Source organism: Mus caroli, unplaced genomic scaffold (genome assembly GCF_978045245.1).
Source record: "Mus caroli unplaced genomic scaffold, Mus_caroli_1 scaffold_15, whole genome shotgun sequence".
In the NCBI taxonomy this organism is placed as follows: domain Eukaryota; kingdom Metazoa; phylum Chordata; class Mammalia; order Rodentia; family Muridae; genus Mus; species Mus caroli.
The window spans coordinates 17,484,967-17,505,518 of NW_028227270.1; the positions used below are offsets into that span (position 1 = coordinate 17,484,967).

General features: G+C 37.8%; 1 protein-coding gene across 6 annotated transcripts in view; it reads left to right on the forward strand.

Annotated features, from left to right (window-relative positions):
• Erbin (erbb2 interacting protein) overlaps positions 1-20,552 on the forward strand; it is a 102,670-nt gene that overhangs the window by 4,559 nt on the left and 77,559 nt on the right. The window contains exon 2 of one of the 6 annotated variants that reach the window (XM_029468538.2): positions 12,549-12,698. The exons of 4 other annotated variants lie outside the window; for them this stretch is intronic. The gene's annotated coding sequence lies outside the window, so the exon portion shown is untranslated. The remainder of the gene's footprint in view (positions 1-12,548; positions 12,699-20,552) is intronic. One more of the 6 variants, XM_029468539.2, reaches the window with a different exon arrangement.

A 20,552-nucleotide genomic window follows, 5' to 3' on the forward strand; every position in this document is an offset into this window, starting at 1 on the left:
TACCTGTATCAAAACAACTTTGCCAACCCAGTTTACTATAGGGTATTATTGATTCTCCTGATATTTTTTTTTTTCTTCTGAGAAATACCATACCTTTACTGGTTGAAGAAGTGATCAAAATTAGCTGGGCACTGGTGGTGCACACCTTTAATCCCAGCACTTGGGAGTCAGAGGCAGACAGATTTCAGAGTTTGAGGCCAGCCTGGTCTGCAGAGTGAGTTCCAGGACAGCCAGGGCTACACAGAGAAACCCTGTCTGGAAAAACAAAAACAAACAAACAAACAAACAAACAAAAAAAGAAGTGATCACAGTTTTAAATAGCTTCTGCTGAGTGTGTATCAGTTTTATGCATTGTAAAGTGAAACAGCCATGAATTGAACCTTGTTATTTCAGACCAGTTGTAGTCTGAACTACTTGTTTTGGGACAGAATGCCGACTTTACATTCATTTGCAGGTTGGCGGAATCTCTCTGTTGTAATTAATGCATGATTGTGAGAAATAGTAGCAGTTTTAAGATTATTTGGTGTTTTGATCTTAGAATTCCCAGTACTTCTACAAATTGAGATCCTCTGCAAGTTTGGGTTTGTGTCAGCTATTGATTACTAATCTTGTTATAAATTAAAATTTAAAAACCATTGCCTGCTAACATTGTTCTAGCAAAAAAAAAAAAATTTCCAAAACAAATACAGTTGTGACATGTGGATTGTAAATTCCCTTCATGGATATTTAGGTCCCTTATATTGTATATATTCTAATTGTATAACTCAAAGCCCATTTACTAGAAATACTTTAAGACAATGTTAGATGACTTGTAATACTAAATCCAGCATAAATACTAAGTAAATGATGCATTGTTTAAGAAATAATGACAAGAAAGAAAAGTCTGGGGGCTGGTGAGATGGCTCAGTGGGTAAGAGCACCCGACTGCTCTTCCGAAGGTCCAGAGTTCAAATCCCAGCAACCACATGGTGGCTCACAACCACCCGAAATGAGATCTGATGCCCTCTTCTGGTGTGTCTGAGGACAGCTACAGTGTACTTACATATAATAAATAAATAAATAAAATCTAAAAAAAAAAGAAGCCAAAAAAAAAAAAGAAAAGTCTGTATGTATTCAATACAGATGCAATTTCCCTCTGAGTATTTTCACCGTGGTTGAACTTAGGGATTTGGAGAACTGACTATAATAAAGGAAAAATAGGATGGCTTTGTGTTTTTGCAAGTGATTTATGTTGGGCTTAGTGTAAAGCATCTCACATCTCATATCAGATTTTTCCATCTGTTGCAGTATGTTGTTTTGATTGAAATACATGAAGAAAATCTAGCCCATCCAGTTACATTGTAGATACTTATGGGTTTTCTGAGTTATGGCAGAATCTTAAGACTTAATCTTCCAGCTCACTCCTTGTTTTTCAGCTCTTAATAATTTGTTTTTTTAAAATACAGTTCCTAAGAACTTTTTTTTCAAAGAGGTTGGTTTCTATTGTTCAGCAGTATTTTGGTCTACATATAACCTAGACACTCTGAGTTATTAATTTTTTTAATATTTTCTTCCATTTTCTACTTGAAATTTGATCTTGTGCTTGGTAGGTCTGTTGTGGTTTTGGGCTTGCTTCAAATATTATGTTTCTTTTTTTTTCTAGTGGATAAAGTTTTTATTAATAGCCTACTCTGTACCTTATTGATCTCTCTGTCTTCCCAGCACATGAATACTTGCTGTTCTTGCCTTGGTACTTGTTAGAGGAGGAGGGCTGTATTAGTGTGTTCAGCTTCAGGACATGTGGGTCGCTTGGCTTCTTGGTACAGGTGTTTCCTGTTCTTCAGGAGATGCCTTCCTCTGTCCAGCATCCTGCTGGCTTGTCAGCTTTCCCACAGGACAAATAGCTACATCCGAGCTTCAGCACATCCTACTGTAATTTTGTCTACAATCTGACTGACTGCTCAGATACAATTCTCCTAATCCTTGCTTAAGAAACTCCATATCTTTGGAGGTACATTTCATGCTTGTTTTCAGCACCTGCCCCAGTGAGTGGATGCCTGTAACCACAGATAGTACCAAGCCCGGTAATTGTATGCCTTTTCCGTCTTAACTAAGCACTTGCCACATAGTGTGGTTGTAACTTTTTTTTAATTTTAATTTTTTTAGTGGTAAATACCGGCTTTGAGGGCCTGTACTGCCAGGCAGGTAGTCTACTAGGTGACTAGCCCTAGCTCCAGTGGCTGTAACCTTTGCTGTTTAGGGTGGGATAACAAAACTAGTGTAAATATCTTCACAATTTCATAGATAGAAGGAACATTCCTTGTTGCTGACTTGTGTAAATATCTTCACAATTTCATAGATAGAAGGAACATTCCTTGTTGCTGACTTGGAGGCAGGGTGTTCTATAGCCTAGGCTAACTGTGAATTCACTGTGATAGCTGAGGTTGGCCCTGGACTTCTTATTCCTCCGCTTCTGTTTTCACAGTGCTTGGGATTACAGGTGTGTACTACTAACCCTGGCCATGAGATGGATTTTTTTTTTTCCGAGACAGGGTTTCTCTGTGTAGCCCCCTCCAGAGTCCTGGAACTCACTCTGTAGACCAGGCTGGCCTCGAACTCAGAACTCTGCCTGCCTCTGCCTCCTGAGTGCTGGGATTAAAGGTGTCTGCCACCACGCCCGGCATAAGATGGATTCTTAATGTGAAGTTTAGTATATTTATTACTGAGAACTTGTACCTTTTTCCTGAAAAGGAAATGTGTGTGTGTGTGTGTGTGTGTGTGTGTGTCTTACTAGCCTATTTACATTTTGAGCCCATTAAATAAAATAGCACTGAAATACCTCTGCCATGTATTTGATGCCTTAGATGGCTATGACGTGACTGATAGGTAGGGTGTGTACACAGTGTAGATGCACTACACAAAGGGATAGTGTGCCATTTTACTTGAGAATTGTTCATTTCTGGAACTGCCTATCAAATAGTTTTAGAATGGCTGACTTTAGGTGACTGATTGTAGGCTGTGGGACTGGATAACCAGGACTGTTTGATTTTATTTGATGTCACCTTCCCTCCCCAATCCTTGGCAGTCTGATTACTCTATAGATACATACTCTTCCCAGGTTTTTAAAATGGCTGCAGACGTTTTGAACATTTTTCTCTTGTTTGAGGTTTTTCTTGAGTGTGTGTGAGAGACTGACCTTAAACTCACTTGGTAGCAAACATGACTTGATCTTCCCATCTCCATCCCCTGAGTGCTGTCCTTACAGGCACATGTCATTATTGTTCCCAGGACTGGTTTTATATGGTACTGGGAATCAAATCCAGAGTTTTGAGGAAGCTCAACAAATAGTCTTTGCCTGAATTATATCCCTAGTCTTTGTCTTAAGTTTTGAGGCAATACATACAAATTGAATCTATTTGTTCTTTAACCTGTTTGGCAATAAATAGCCTATCTGATGCCTTATCACTCTGAAATACTCCCATGTTTCTTTCTTATAAAGAAGGCTCTTTGACAATCGCATCAAGACTGTCAGAGGTCGAATTTAACACTACCTGCTAAACCCCATTTGTTGTCTTTATGTGTTATAGCGGCTTGTCATTCTGCTCCTGCACTCTGGAACAGTGTCTGCCTTTCAAGGCACTGATATGTTTAAAAACTGCAAGCTTCATTGTTTTGTTGACTATTCCATCATTTTCAGTGTCTTATGTTTTCGCATTAATTTCTTACAGATTTCATAATTAGAGTTTTAGGATTAACTCTCAGAATCTTTATCAGGCATCGTACCAGGTAATTGTAGCTTGTCCACTACTCACACTGTTTAAGTGACAAAGGTTGTGACTGCCAAACTTCTTTCAAGTTTGTTTGTTTGTTTGTTTTGGCTTTTTGAGATAGAGATTCTCTGTGTTAACACCCCTGGCTGTCCTGGAACTCACTTTGTAGACCAGGTTGGCCTTGAATTTAGAGGTTCTCCTGCCTCTTCATCCCAAGTGCTGGGAATAAAGGCATGTGCCACCACTGCCTACCTTTTTCAAGGTATTTTTTTTTTCTATTTGTAATTAGTATTTTGAAGATAGGTGTTTTGAAACGTAAAATTTTTTCCTCATTATATTTTAAATTTACTTATATTTATTTAGAGTCAAAGTTTCCTATTCATAGTGTTAAAATTCAGTTTCATTAATTTTTATGCTCATTATTTTGTGTAGGGCTGGTGATCCAGCATGGTAGGCTAGTCCACTCCCACAGAGCTGTGCTCCCAGCCCTCTTGTTTCTGTTTAGCTAGTGAGGACTTCTTCCACTTGGCTTTTTCAAATATTAATTTTAGAATGTAACTATGCTTTTTAAATGCTCCAAACAAATCTGCTACTATCTTGTTATTATTGTAAAGATCTATGTGTGTGTGGGAGTTCTTACTTGTGCAGGTGCAGAGACCAGAAGGTATTCTTGTTTGGTATCCTACTCTCTGAACGGGAAGCTCTTGTTTGTTTGTTTGTTTGTTTCTCTTTTTTTTTCTAGGCTGGAATCCAGCAAGCTTCAGTAATCCTATTTCCACCTACTAGGACGGGCTTACAGGTTTCAGGCTTGTGTAGGATACCTGACTTGTTATGTGGGTACTGGGATCTGAACTCCAGCCCTCATGATTTGTGTAGCAAGGACTTTTAATTGTTGAAACATCTCTCTAGCCCCTCTTTGGTTATTTTAAGAGGAAAATGGTAGTTAGGAAGCAGTGCCTGGGCACTTGTATTTACTTCTCTAGGGGTACTACCCTAGGCTTTCCAGGGAGTCTTTCTATGAACACATATTTGTATTTATATCTGTGGACAAAACTATGAGTTTACAATAACACTAATTCTAATAGACACAAACAGGGTTTTAAGTTATTTAAAAATTTTTGTTTTCGTTTTTTGAGAATAGCACCTTACTGTATAGTCCTGACTGTCCTGGAACCTGCTCTGTTGACCAGGCTGGCCTCAAACTCAAGAGATCCACCGGCCTCTCCCTCTTGAGTGCTGGGATTAAAGGTGTGCACCAACACTGCCTGGCTTTTAAATTTATTTATTTATTTATTTATTTTTTCTTTTTATGTTTATGTTTTTGGTTTTTTTTTTAAAGATTTATTTATTTACTTATTATATATAAGTACACTGTAGCTGTCCTCAGACACTCCAGAAGAGGGAGTCAGATTTTGTTACAGATGGTTGTAAGCCACCATGTGGTTGCTGGGATTTGAACTCCTGACCTTCGGAAGAGCAGTCAGGTGCTCTTACCCACTGAGCCATCTCACCAGCCCCTATTTTTTTTTTTTTTAATTTTTTAATTTTTTTTTTTTTTTGCTTTACTGGGAAGAGGACTTGGGTCTCTACTATTAACATGTATCTTTAGTTTTGGTTTTAGTTGCCCAGGCTAGTCTTGAACTCACTCTGTAGCTCAGTCTTGAACATTCACTATTCCTGCTTCAGCTTTCTCAAAGACCCCTTACCCTCCAGCAGCTGGAATTACAGACTTCTGTATCCTTACTTAGGTCTTGATCATTTTTGTTTCTTTATCTGTTGGGTTTTGTCCAGTATTTGTAACTCATCTCTGACAATGAAAAGTAGCCCCCCTCCCCCGTTTTGTGTGTGTGTGTGTGTGTGTGTGTGTGTGTGTAATTAATGGGAGCATGTGAATGTGTTGGGGAAGCCAGAGATGGGTTCTCTAACTTAACTGGAAACTTACCTTCTTGGCTAGGCTGGCTGGCTCTAACCCCCAATTCTGAAGATACGAACAGGATTGCAGAGCAAGTACTCGCACTCATGGAGCCTCTCCCTAGGTCCTGTTCGCTGTGTTGAAATTCTGTTGTTTATATCATTTCAAAGTTCAGAGCTTTACATCTACCTGATAAGGATACCCTTGGTTTTCAAACCAGAGGTCAGTTTTAAACCCTGGAGTAGAGGTTTTGCACTGGGACTTGTGTGAGAAACCTGTAATCTAAAAATGAATTCCCCCTCACTGTAGAATTAATGGGTTGGCCTTTACTATCCTTAGAGATTTTGGACATTATTTAAGGGACATACCAAGATAATCTTACGTGATTAGATCTACTTTTAAACTTGAAAGAAAGGCCAAGCAAGTTTCTTGCAAGTATTTCATGGGTTAGGTTTCCTGTGAATTTTGGGGTCTCCATAAAGTGTAGTTTATTGTTTTGGTACTGTGTGCTAGGAGGGGTTCATAGATAGCAGATACTCTTTGATATGTCTGAGGTAAGAGAAAGCCATTTCTAAACCAAAGACCATTGTAGTCACCTTTTTTTTCCCCAAGGAAAAGAACAAGCAAGCAAACTGTTCTTTATCTTTACATATAAATTTTACTATTGTTATTTTGTGTGTGGGGGCGAGGGGGTGAGAGGGTATGTGTCTGAGAGAGGCAGAGATACATAGAGACAGAGAGGGAAGGAGAGAGAGAGAGAGAGAGAGAGAGAGAGAGAGAGAGAGAGAGAGAGAGAGAGAGAGAATATGTGCACTGCATGTGCATGAGTGTGTCAGTCTGCCTGCCTGCCTGCCTGCCTGCCTGTGTCTGTCTGTCAGCATATAAGTACCATAGTGAGCATATGAAGGTCAGAGGACAACTTATGGGTGTCAATTCCTTTCATTTACTGTGTGGGCTCTGGTTTTGAAGCAAGTGCTGCCTGCCAAACCACCTCACCCATCCCTTAATAGTCACCTGTAGTCATATTTTTAATCATTCTTATCTTAGTTATTGAAATTGTTTCTAGTATTATCAGTTTTGTCTTTCTTGCTTGCTTTTTTTTTTCTTTTTTTTCAGTCCTGGGGATTGAACCCAGGGCCCTTGTATGTTAGATAAGCATTTATTTGATCCCTGAAATGAAGGGAAATGATACACTTTCATGCTTATTATTCATAGAAACACAGTGAAGACTTTAAAAGATTCATAATAGAGAAATGGGGCTATAGGTCAGTGCTAGATTGCTTGCTTAGAATGTAAGAAACCTTGGGTTTATGTCCCTGTATTGTATAAATAAAAAAACTTTCAAATAGAATTTTAGTTGATATGCTTTTACTTTCAAGGTATATTCTTACAACATTTAGTAATAATCTTTCTATTTTTGACTCATAAGTTAAACTATATCCTAATATTTTATAATTTAATTTAATACACATGTTAACAAAACAGTTGTTATCTTTTTGTTTGTTTGTTTGTTTGTTTGTTTGTTTTCGAGACAGGGTTTCTCTGTGTAGCCCTGGCTGTTCTGGAACTCACTCTGTAGACCAGGCTGGCCTCGAACTCAGAAATCCACCTGCCTCTGCCTCCCGAGTGCTGGGATTAAAGGCATGCACCACCATGCCCAGCTGATTCTTACTCTCTTCAAAACAAAACAAAACAAAACAAAACAAAACAAAACAAAACAAAACCACATCAATTGTCTATAAACATTTATTTCAACTCTTTAGTAATTTAGTAAATCATCAAATGGCAGTTATTTCAGTCCTTTATTTGATCTTTATATAAATGCCACTTCTTAATGTAGTTTACGTAGTGTTTCACAAAGTGCCTTGGTTTTTTAGTTACACTTTAGAATTAATTTTTGTCAATTACATGTTTCCTTGATCATGATGTTAACTTTCTCCTAATGTATTTCTTAGATAATTTGTAAACAGAAGGCATGCTTCTTAGGATGTCATATTTTCCTGTCTCATCATTACTGACTTGGAACTAGTTTAGGTTGAATAAGCCTTTTCTTTTCTCTTTTGATTAACAAAAAGAAACTGTGAGCTCCGTGCCATGCTGAAGGACTTTTAGTTTCTCAGTGACATTGAGTGAGATTAGAAATATAAATCCAGCTTTCCCAAATCTGCTGCTTTCACTCTTACATTAGTGTTTTTTAAAAGTATGTTCGACATATCTGATTTCTTTAGAGTAGTGCTAATCTCTAAAGATTTAAATAAGCATTAGAGAAAAAATGTTTGGGTTCACATAAGTCAGGAAATTATGGACAAATAAATCTTTTTTTTTTTTTCCTTTTTGGTGAATGCCAGTTTATCATATGGCTTTTAAATTTTTGAAATAACTTGAATACAGTTCAATTTACAAGAAATATTAGTATTAATATTTGAGCCAGTAAATTCCATAGAGCAGTTTATCTTAAAGCAGTATTCAGTTCTGCAACATGGTTTCAGATTTTTGTTTTTCCAAGTATACCTAAGCTCTTTGTGTAGTATCAGGCTTGCAAAAAAAAAAATTGCTATTAGTTTAATATCTATCTTTTTGCTATTAGTTTCAGATTTTTGTTTTTCCAAGTATACCTAAGCTCTTTGTGTAGTATCAGGCTTGCAAAAAAAATTGCTATTAGTTTAAATGCTATCTTTTTATTTCCTATGTATCAGCTTGTATTCATGTGACACATTCCTTGCAATTAAGCTAATACTGATACATTGTTACTAACCAACGCCACCTTTGCTCTTTATGTTGTTCTGTGGGTTTTGACAAATGTATAATGACTTTGATCTATCATTATTGCTAAAAGTATCAATAATAGATGCAGTGATGTGTATTAAATGACAGGAATGGCAGCATTGATATTAGAGATGGGAGTGAGGAATGATAATACTCTTGTTATAAGACAGTTAATTTGCCAGAGAATTTTACTGACTCTTACATGTGAAAGTTACTTGTAGTTTTTATTTATTTATTTTTTATTTTATTTATTTATTTATTTATTTTGTTTTTTCGAGACTGGGTTTCTCTGAGTAGCCCTGGCTGTCCTGGAACTCACTCTGTAGACCAGGCTGGCCTCAAACTCAGAAATCCGCCTGCCTCTGCCTCCCAAGTGCTGGGGCCACTACTGCCCGGCTTTTTTTTTTTTTTTTACTTGTAGTTTTTAAAAATTGTTTTATTTATTTACATTCAAAATGTTGCCCCCTCTTCTTGGTTCCCCCTCCAGGAGTTCTTCACCCCTCCCTGTCCCCCACATTACCCTTCCCCCTGTAGTTTTGGAAGAAAGAAAGTAATAGACATTTGGCAATTTGTATCTGGAAAATTGAAATTTTGTTCCTTTGGTCTGTTGTCAGTTTTTATGTCCGTACCATACTATTGTTATTACTATGGCTTTCATATAACTTGAAATCTGGAATGGTAATTTGTCCAACAGTAGTCATTTTGCTCAGGCCGCTTTGGCTATCTAGGGTCTAATTCCATATGAATTTCAGATAGTCTTTTGTGTATTTCTGTGAAGAATGAGATGGAGATCTTGATTGGGATTGTATTGAATGTGCAAATAGCTTTTGGTAGATGGAAGATGAGTTGGCCTTAGCAGGCAGGGCCTGGAGTTTAGATGTGGTGTGGGGAAGGATGAAGTTATGGTGGCGGGCATGTTCTCTGTTTATAAAAATGCTTTGTTTCAGGTTTTCAATTAAGTTTTTTATTTTGAAATACTTATATATTCACATAGAGTTTTTCAGTGAGGTTCTGTGTACTTTTTATCCAGTTTACCTTAGTGATATTGTGTATTAGTGTATTGAAGAATTACAATTGCCAGTTCCATCGCAGCATTTAGTTTTTAATGTCTTAGAAGTATCCTCCAGATTGTGACAACTCATACTTCCATTGTTTTTACCTTTTTTTTTAAAAAAGGTATTTTTGTAGTGATCCTAAATAAAGGTATTAATTTATTAGTAGGTATTATGCTTAGGTATTTTTGTAGTGATCCTAAGTAAATTAAAGTTCTCGATCCTCCAACCCCCCTAGAATGGTGTAGAACTCCTACCATGTTAGGAAAGATACATAATCTTGCCATGACGTAACTTTGATCACTTGGTTAGGGTAGTATCTGTCAATTGTATCCATTGTAATCTTTTGTTAGACGTCCAGCCCATCTTCAGGGAAATTGGAACCATTTAAGTTCGACTTTGGGGAGAGAGTTAGGTATCAAGTTAGTATAAATATCAGGCATCATACATATTATGAAAAATGTTTGGATACTTTGTAGATACTTCTTCATAAAGGTTTGCCCATCATGTTACCATACTTTTGTAATCCCCCCAACCCGCCCAACTTATGTAAAAGACACTATGACATAGCAAGGAAGGCTTATGTCATTAATCTAAAAATGTAAGTATCTTGGCCAAAAGAGACAATTAAATGTCAGTTTAAACTTTTAAAATTTGTTTGATCCAAATAATGTTACAGGATCCAAATTTTTTCTTTTGAAACAAGATATCCATGTAGCCCAAGCTGCCCTCCATTTTGCAGAGACAAGGTCTCCTGCGGGGACCTGTGGCTCTTTGCTATGGCTAAACTGGCTAAGCTCCAGGGAGCCTCCTGTCTACTTTCCCATTGCTAGGAGCATGTGCTGCCACGTCTGGTTTTTATGTGGGTTCTGAGGATCTAATTCAGAACCTTATGCTGAAGGGGTTGCACTTTACTGACTGAACTGTCTCCTCAGCTTTTATGGTTAAGTATTTTTATTACATTTTTTTCATATATGTGTGTGGTTACAAATTCCACTGAGTGTTTGTGATGGTCAAAGGATCCTTGTTGGTTCTCTACTTTGACCCTGTGGGTCCAGGGGCTTGAACTCAGTTCATCAGGCTTGTTCTCAAGTGCTTTTACCTGCTGAGGCATTTTGCCAACCCAGTAAGTGGAGATTTCATCATGGCTGTGTGACTTATGTATGCTTTATACCTTGTAATGATTCTCCTATGCTATCAATTTTGGATAATACATTTCCATAGATGTAATTTGTAGTTGCAAGTCTTCATTTATATCTTTTCTACTTAAGTATATTCTGTTACTTGAATTTCAACATTCAAAATTGTGAGGTGAGCCTTAAGTGGTAGTACATTCCTATAATCTCAACATTCCAGAGCCTGAGACTGGAGTATTACAAATTTGAGATTATCTGAACTACATAGTGAACTTCCTTGTCTCTGCTTCTGAGTTACATGGTGGGTTTTTGTCTCTCTCTGCCTCTGTCCGTCCATCTGTCTGTCTCTTTTACACACACACACACACACACACACACACACACACATACACACACAAACACACAGAACACATCCAAGACAATTCTACCTTTGAGCTAACTAAGCCACTTTTCATTAAAAAGTACCAATCTTATTTGATAGCAGTGGAAAATTGATTAATATACTTTATTTGAAATTAAAATCATAGATACTTTAATTTTCCAAACCACAGACAAGGTTTGAAAAGGGAGGGGGTGACCTATTTTCCTACTAACTAGAACAAAGAATAGATGTGGTACTATTGTTATAACCATATAGTTTGCCATGATCTTGTTAGAAAATGTCATTAAGTGTGGGGTTTTTTGTGGGGGGTGGGGTGGGGGAGTGTTTTAAGATAGGATTTCTCTATGTAGCCTTGGCTGTCTTGGAACTCACTCTATATGGACCAGGCTGACCTTGAACCCACAGAGATCTGCCTGCCTCTGCCTCCTTGAGTGCTGGGATTAAGGTGCATACCACCACCACCACCACCAGGCTGTCATTAAGAATTTTAAAGGTGCATATTAGGTTCTTTTGTGGAGAATTTGGAAAAAATTGAAGCTCACTCCTTCTAAAATGAAATATATACCTATTGCAGTTACACTCCCATCTGCCCAAGAGAACTAAAAACTTGCCCTCAAAATGTGTTGGGATCAGCTGTATAGTCCCTCAATGATGCCAATTCAAATGTTGATTAAAGGAATGGATTAATTAAAGGAGTTGAGATGCCACTCTGCACTTAGAAAGATTGAATTATTGATGAAACACAGATGAATCTCGTAAACATTGTTTAATGAAAGAAGCCTGACACAAAAGAGTATATATTGTATGATTCTATTTATTACGAAGTGTAAAACCCAGCTCTAATATTAGATGTGAATAGATTGCCTCTGGATAGTAGGGGCATTAAAGGAATTAAGGGGTATAAGAGAATTTTCTGGGTAATGAAAATGTCCTGAAACCTCAACATATACTCTAAGAAGTGTTCATGTCATTGTATAGAAACTTTGTCAAAAACAAACAAAAACCAACAAGAGAACAGAGCAGGTGACATGACTCAGAAGGTAAAGGCTTTGCCACCAATCCTAAGAACATGGGTTTTATTCCTGCAACGTTTTCTCTGACCTCTGTGGGATGGGATGTGTTCATCTACCAATACATGAATATAGTAAGACTTTTTAATAACAGACAAAACCTGCACATTTAGATGCTGCATGCCAGAGATTGTGACTTAATTTGTCTAGCGTGATGGCTGTGCATAGATTCTGATGCACTGTCATCACTAAGAACTTGGAGGGCAGTAGGAAGAGTCATTGGTTACACATAGCTTGTCTTTGGATATAATTCCATTCTGCGTGCACTTGTTACACGTGTACATTGATACAGGTATATTATATTGCCAAATAAACTACAATTAGAAGAGACATTGCAGTTTGTGCTAAGATTTGATGACAAAAATATTTGATACATTTTAAAACAAAATCTTGATATTCCATAATTTACTGGATTTTAAAGTCTGCTTTGAAAAAAAAAACAATCTAGCCATTCCAAATATACACATTTATGTTTTCCCAGATTCATGACTAAAGGAAGTTGAAAGTTGTGTGGGACCGACTCCTGGATTAGAAGATTATCACTCATCCCTGGCTGCTGACTAATCCTTTTACTACTACATCTGTGAGAACTACTCAGATGTAGCGTTTTACCGTGTCAGGTCCTTATTCTGTAAGGAATGGTACTTCTCCATTTGAGTTAGATAATATGTGAAAATGAGTTTTAGGTATCTTTGCTGGGGAGAGTAATTTCAAACTTTTGAAAATTGTGTGTGTTGGGGTTGGGGGTCTGTGTCTGTGGGTCTCTGTAGAGCAGTGGTTCTCAACCTTCCTAATGCTGTGACCCTTTATTACAGTTCCTCATGTTGTGGTGACCCCTAACCATAAAAAATTACTTTTGTTGCTACTTAATAACTAATTATAATTATAATGTAGTATCTGTGCTTCCATATGGTCTTAGGTGACCCCTGTGAAAGGGTTGTTCTACCCCAAAGCGGTTGTGCTATCCACAGGTTGAGAGCTGCTGATGTAGGAGTATGCATACAGAATCTAGAAGAGGGTGTCTGATTCCTTGGAACTGGACTTGTAAGCAACCAGATGACAGTCCTGGGAACTGAACTCTGGTCCTATGAAGAGCAGCAAGTGCTCTTTAACCAAGGGGTATTTGTTGGTATTGAGAGCAACCAGCCAATTTGGTACTCTTGAATTTGCTGGTATCAGGAGAGGCAATGCAGATCAGTGGTGAGGTCTCTTTGGGTGTCAATTTTTTTATTGTGTTGCAGAAAACTAATGATCTAGCATTTGACCAGTGTCTTAGTTAGGGTTTCCATTGCTGTGAAGAGACACCATGACCAAGGCAACTCTTTTTTTTTTAATTTTTTTATTAGATATTTTCTTCATTTACATTTCAAATGCTATCCCAAAAGTCCCCTATAGCCCCCCCCCCTGCTCCCCACCCACCCACTCCCACTTCTTGGCCCTGGTGTTCCCCTGTACTGGGACATATAAAGTTTGTAAGACCAAGGGACCTCTCTTCCCAATGATGGCCGACTAGGCCATCTTCTGCTACATATGCAGCTAGAGCTCTGAGGGTACTGGTTAATTCATATTGTTGTTCCACCTATAGGGTTGCAGACCCCTTCAGCACCTTGGCTACTTTCTCTAGCTCCTCCTTTGGGGGCCCTGTGTTCCAGCCTATAGATGACTGTGAACATCCACTTCTGTATTTGCCAGGCACTGGCATAGTCTCACAAGAGACAGCTATATCAGGGTCCTTTCAGCAAAATCTTGCTGGCATATGCAATAGTGTCTGCGTTTGGTGGCTGATTATGGGATGGACCCCTGGGTAGGGTAGTCTCTGAATGGTCCATCCTTTCATTTTAGCTCCGAACTTTGTCTCTGTAACTCCTTCCATGGGTATTTTATTCCCTATTCTAGGGAGGAATGAAGTATCCACACGTTGGTCTTTCTTCGATTTTCTTGTGTTTTGCAAATTGTATCTTGGGTATTCTAGGTTTCTGGGCTAATAACCACTTATCAGTGAGTGCATATCAAGTGACTTCTTTCGTGATTGAGTTCCCTCAGGATGATATCCTCCAGATACATCTATTTGCCTAAGAATTTCATGAATTCATTGTTTTTAATAGCTGAGTAGTACTCCATTGTGTAAATGTACCACATTTTCTGTATCCATTCCTCTGTTGAGGGACATCTGGGTTCTTTCCAGCTGCTATGAACATAGTGGAGCATGTGTCCTTATTACAAGTTGGAATATCTTCTAAGTATATGCCCAGGAGAGGTATTGCTGGATCTTCCGGTAGTACTATGTCCAATTTTCTAAGGAAATGCCAGAATGACTTCCAGAGAGGTTGTAACAGCTTGCAATCCCACCAGCAATGGAGGAGTGTCCCTCTTTCTCCACATCCTTGCCAGCATCTGCTGTCACCTGAATTTTTGATCCTAGCCATTCTGACTGGTGTGAGGTGGAATCTCAGGGTTGTTTTGATTTGCATTTCCCAAGGCAACTCTTATAAGGACAACATTTAATTGGGGCTCGCTAAGTTTCAGAGGTTCAGTCCAGTATCATCAAGGTGGGAGCATGGCAGCATCCAGGCAGGCATGGTGCAGGAGGAGCTGAGAGTTCTGTATCTTCATCTGAGGGCTTCTGGGAGAAGACTGGCTCTTATATGATTAGGAGTGGGGTCTCATTGCCAACCCCCATAGTAATCCACTTCCTCCAACAAGGTCACAGCTACTCTGACAAGGCCACACCTCCTAATAGTGCCACTCCCTGGGCTAAGTATATTCAAACCACCACAACCAGAGAAGAGTTTTAAAACCAGGAAAGACAGTTTACAAGTTACACATATTTAAACTAATACCTTAATGAAATGCTGAGACATGCCACTTTTATTTTTAAAGTCATGTGAATGGAAGAACAGTTAATTTGTAAATTATAGTATATCAAAAATGATATTGAAGAAACTCAACTGTCTATTTGAATGAGAAATCAGTGACTTCCTCACTTGTCTTTATTTGTATGAAATTTGATTAGAGTATAAATCCTGTTTTCCTAATTACTACTTGTAGAGTCTTACTGGGAGAATGAAGAATTTAAGCTACTAAGAAAAATGTCGTGCCCATCTATGAAGCTTTAAACTTTAAAATACAGTGTATAGATGACCTGTGTACTCTAGATGTGTTTCTGTTGTAGGTAGTTTGTATGTGGACAACTTAAAGCTGATACTAGTATTTAAGCAGTATGACAGAGGGAGCAATGCGCTTGTCTACTTGATCTGCTTGAGCTTTCATAGCTTTAGAATAGCATAGCACATGAAGGTATGTCTGTATGTAAGCATGGTATAAACAAAGGCCTTTCATAATCATAGTTTTAGATTTAATTCTTTTTTTTTTAAAGATTTATTTTATTAATATATGTAAGTACACTGTAGCTGTCTTCAGACATTCCAGAAGAGGAAGTCAGATCTTGTTGCGGATGGTTGTGAGCCACCATGTGGTTGCTGGGATTTGAACTCTGAACCTTCGGAAGAGCAGTCGGGTGCTCTTACCCACTGAGCCATCTCACCAGCCCCTAGATTTAATTCTTTATTTCCCCCTATTTTAATAATCTGTATGAACTGATTTAACAGGCGGCACATGTATTCTAGGTAAGCAGTTTACTCCTGAGCTATACTCTTAATCTCTATTTTAAAAATTTTCATCCAAGTCTACAATTTTCTTCAAAAACAATCCATACTGAGCTTAGGAAGATAAACAATACTGAATTGGTAAAATTGTTACTACTTGACTTGAATAATAAGAGATTTCTTATTTGCTACATAACTATTTAACCTCTTTTTAAAAGAGTTCCACCCAAAATGCAAATCATTCATAAATCAAATCAAATATACCCACTTCAAAATTTTGTTACTAAACACAGTTTTACATAAACATTTACTTTTAAAGTAGCATAATATTTTTTGTTTGTATATACACATGGGGTGCTATCAGAGAGGGGAAAGAAAATATGTAAGATTTAAAAAAATTTAGAAGAATGTAAAACTATAATTTATTGGGATGGATCAATATTAAAATTACTATGATTCAATAAAGGGCAACATAAAACAGTTGTTTTTATGTTTGTGAACACACGGGTGGTATAAGTGTGTGTCCAGGAGTGTACTCTTCCATGCACAGAGAAGGCAGAGGTTGGCTTAGATAGCTTCCTCTATTGTTCTCCACCTTATTTTTAAAAAGTCACTATTACTCTCTGCCTGTTCCTTTAGAGCACAGTCTTTCCCTGAACCTAGGGCGCATGTTTTCTAGACTAAAATGGAAGCCAAAAAGCCACAGTAATTGTCATGTTTTTGTTTTTCACCCCAGAGCTGGAGTAACAGGTTATCAGGGAATACCCTGCTTGATAAGTAGGTGATAGAATCTAAGCTCTGGTTCTCCTGCTTACACAGCAAGCACTCTTTTACTGCTGTGCCTACTCCCTAACTCCTTTACTGATTTTTTCTGCATGTTTGTGTGGAATGTGTGTATGTACACACATGAAGAATGTGTGTGTGGGTGCACATAGGTACATACGATGTACAGTTCCAAGGTTGACATCTTTAGTTTTAGCTTGATCATTTCCCACCTTAGTCATTGAGCTTTATAGTAAAGCTTGTCTATGTATCCAGCTTTCTCCAGGCTGTCTGTACTTTATGGGCACTGAAGTTGAAAATAGGCTACTATACCCATTTGGTGTTTACCTAGGTCTTGGTACAAAATTTATGATGTTGACTCCCTTAGTGTGGATAGAAGGATAGAGACAGTGATTTACAAAGTAACTGAGAATATTTATATTCGATTTTTTTATGTGTTCGAATTTTTTATAAATTTTGAGTTCAGAATCTTTGGTATAAAACTGTCAACATGACAGAATTGAAAACTAGAAAAATGAGATTATATGAAGGATATAATTGGTCTTGTGGGCACTCAAGGCCTAAATTGTTAGTTTCAGAAATGAATTAGAACAAATAATTAGAAAGTTATTAGGAATTTATTTTTCATTAATGAGAGCTTTTTGATTCTGAGCTTCTCATCCCACGAATCCTGTCTTCTAGTCTTGCGTATTTTGAAGAGAGATGATTGATTAACTTCTTGGCGTGCAGCAGTGCTCCTGTTAAGTGGATATATGGGAAGCACCCCTTCAGATGGGAGGACAGTGCTGAGAGCAGGTCTGCTTGTCATACATACCTACCAGCCAAGCCATATTCTGCCTTAGGGTTTGCATAGAGGCATGCTATGGGTTAGAGAAGTCACTGTGAAGGAGGAAGCTATTCTAAAGAGGCATGGTATGTTTTTGTGAACATAGCATAATGTCTCCAGGGTTTATCCCTGCTGTAGCATATACCAGTACGTTATAAATTTTTAAAAAATAGCTAAGTGATACTCCATTGTATGGATGGGGCATTCGATTTATCTTTTGGTTATTCATAAGTCTTTGGGCTGCTTGAACACTTTTTGCTCTCTGTATAATGCTGTTACACTACTGTTGTTTTGTTTTGTTTTTTGAGACTATTTGTTTAGTGTGGTTATATAGTAACTGTGTTTTTGGTTTTTTGAGACAGGGTTTCTCTGTAGCCCTTGGCTGTCTTAGAACTCAATATTTTACTGGGAATAAAGGTGTGTGCAACCATGCCCAGCAGTAACTGTGTTTAATTTTTTAAATCTGTTTCCCAAACTGGCTGTACCATTTTATACTTCTATGAGTAATGTACAAGAATTCTAGTTTCTCCACATCTTCTGTAACATTAATTTCTGTCTTGATAATTCCTCTCCTGGCATAGTGTTGAGTTGCTGGGGGTTTTGATTTGTATTTTTCCTAATGACTAAAGATGCTAGCATTTTTATGTGCTCTGTTTTTTTTGTTTACTTTTAGAGAAAAAAACCTGTTCAAATTCTCTGTCTTTTTGCTTCTTTGTCTGTCTCTGTCTGTCTGTCTTTGAGACTACTGGTCAATATCCTTATATAGCCAAAGATTAATTTGAATTTATAATATACCACAAGGATGTACTACCATGCTTAGTTTATGTTGTGTTGAGGATTAAACCCAGGGCCTCATGCTAGACAAATACTTTATTAATAGAGATGTATCTCTGCTCATCTTGTGATTTCAATTTGTTGAATTTTAAGAGTTCTTTATAATATAGACACAAATTCATTATCATATAGATGATTTAAAGGTATATCTCCAGTTCTGTGGGGGTGTCTTTGCAACTTTCTTGTAATAATAGTATTCTTTTAAATTATCAAGAGTGTCTCTAGTGTTTGTTTTATTCTTGGAGGTGATATTTGATGGTTAAATTAGTTTCTTAACTGCCAAGACAGTTCTGTCTATCATATTGTAAACATTTTTTCAAGAATGAATGTTCATTTTTGTTTATGTTATTTGATACTTAGGGAGAAAGTTCATTTTCCTTTTTTATCTGGTTTTGAGATCTATAGGTAATACTTCTTCATTCATCTTGGCGCTCCTTAGTTACTTTATTGTTGTTGTCCTGTGATGTAGGATTTAAAACAAAACACAAGGAATGACAAATACAAGGTCTTCTGTGTTGCTTAGGTGGCTTTTAACATCTGAACTCAGATGATACTTTCAGTTGTTCCTCTTGAAAGTTGGGATATGTACTACACCAGGCTGTAATTTAGGATTTTCTGATTTTTTTTTTTTTTAAATACGAAGTCTCCTTGAATAATCCTGATTGGCCTTGAACTTGTCATCGTCAGACTCTGTTGAAGCATTCTTGAGTCTGCATGTTAAAGTAGTAGTTTATGCTAACTTTGATAGATATTCGTATCAGAGTTATATTGATACTTGATATTGAATTTATAATAATGAACTAGAAAATGAGATTTAATGTTACAACATTTTTATAAAAAGCTATGCATATTTTCCAACTACTATTTGAATCTAGCAATTTAATTTTTTCCTCTATATTGATAAATGCCCATTCTCATTTCTTCTGGTGTGTTTTGTGTTTGTTGAGTCTTCTGAGAAATTGTCTATCTTTTGAGCTTGCAAGGGATCCTAAGCTGGCTCAACTCAAATTTTTCCTGCTTTGGCCTCCCTGGGATTACAAGTCCATAAGGTACATGCTACCACTTCTTGCGCACACACCCCCTTAAAAGTATTTGTGTGTGTGTGTGTGTGTGTGTGTGTGTGTGTGTGTGTGTGTGTATGTGTGTGTATGTGTATGTATGTTGGCAGTGCTAGAGTAAGTATTCTACTCCTTAGTTACATTCCTGGCCCTTCTCTCTGTCCTTCTCTATTTTTGTGAGCATAGTGTGTGTCCTTGTGTGGGTGAGTGGAGGATGGTGAAGTGTTTATGAGACCAGTGGAAGATGTTGTGTTTTCTGCTCTTTCTATCATTCTCTGCCTTATTTGATCCCATGAGACAGGCCTTCAACTGAGCTTGGACACAGGTGGTGGCCAGCAAGCCTCAGTTTCCACCTCCCCCAGCACTAAGGTCAAGGTGTGTGTGGCCACCTGGCTTTTAACATGGATGCTGGAGTCTCAGTTCTGTCCTCATGCTTTTGCAGCAAGTGCTTTACCTGCTGAACAAATCTCTCAGAATCTCCACGTCCAGTCTTAATGTTTACAGTCTCCTGTCTTAACCAGAGCCATTCATTGCTTTTATTCTTTCCTCCTTTCATTCCCCTTCCCCTCCCTTCTTTCTTTCCAACAGCACTGGCAATTGAGTGTAGGGCTTTACACGTTCTCGTCAAGTGCTCTGAGCTATGTTCTTCGATCTTTAAAAAATATATCTATATATATTTTTAACTTTAGACTGTGCTGTTAACTTACACCCTGACACCATACTTGTTTTGTAGCCCAGACAGCTCTTGAGCCTGAGTTCTTCTGCCTCTATCTCCTTAACATCTAAGCCTGTTCTCAGTACTTTCTCTCCTAATTGTTTTAGTCCCTTTATTAAATGGAAGTATTTGGTAGAGAGTTAGATATATGCAAGTTTGAGTTTAGTAAATGACTCACTTCAGTGTAGTTGGCATGGCTTGTGGACTGCAGTCTATTCTCTGAGCTCACCTTTGAATTTTTAGCTTCAGTTATAGTAATTGGTACTATGAGAATTGAGGCTTGCCTGAGACTGGACTTATAGTCACAAGCAGTCTTCCTTTCTTTTTTTCTTTTCTTTTTTTTTTTTGCCCTCGATGACTTCTTAGCTATGGGAGGCCTTCTAGACAGAAAGCAAGGAGGTGGTAGTGAGGAATACTTACTGCCCATAGCAGCAGCTCTGCTCCTGTCTCCCACTGAGAAGAGCAGTGGGTCAAAGCTCTTCATTCATCTTCTAGGAGGAGCTTCAGAGCAGCCTTTGTGTTCTTCTCAAACTCGTGTCACTTACATCCCACGGGAGACTTTGATAATATAGCATTCCTATTATTGGGATTTGCTCTATCCCTATATTCTTCTTGCTCTCCCAGCTGATTTCTCAAAACACCTATCTTTAAACATGTCCTGCCT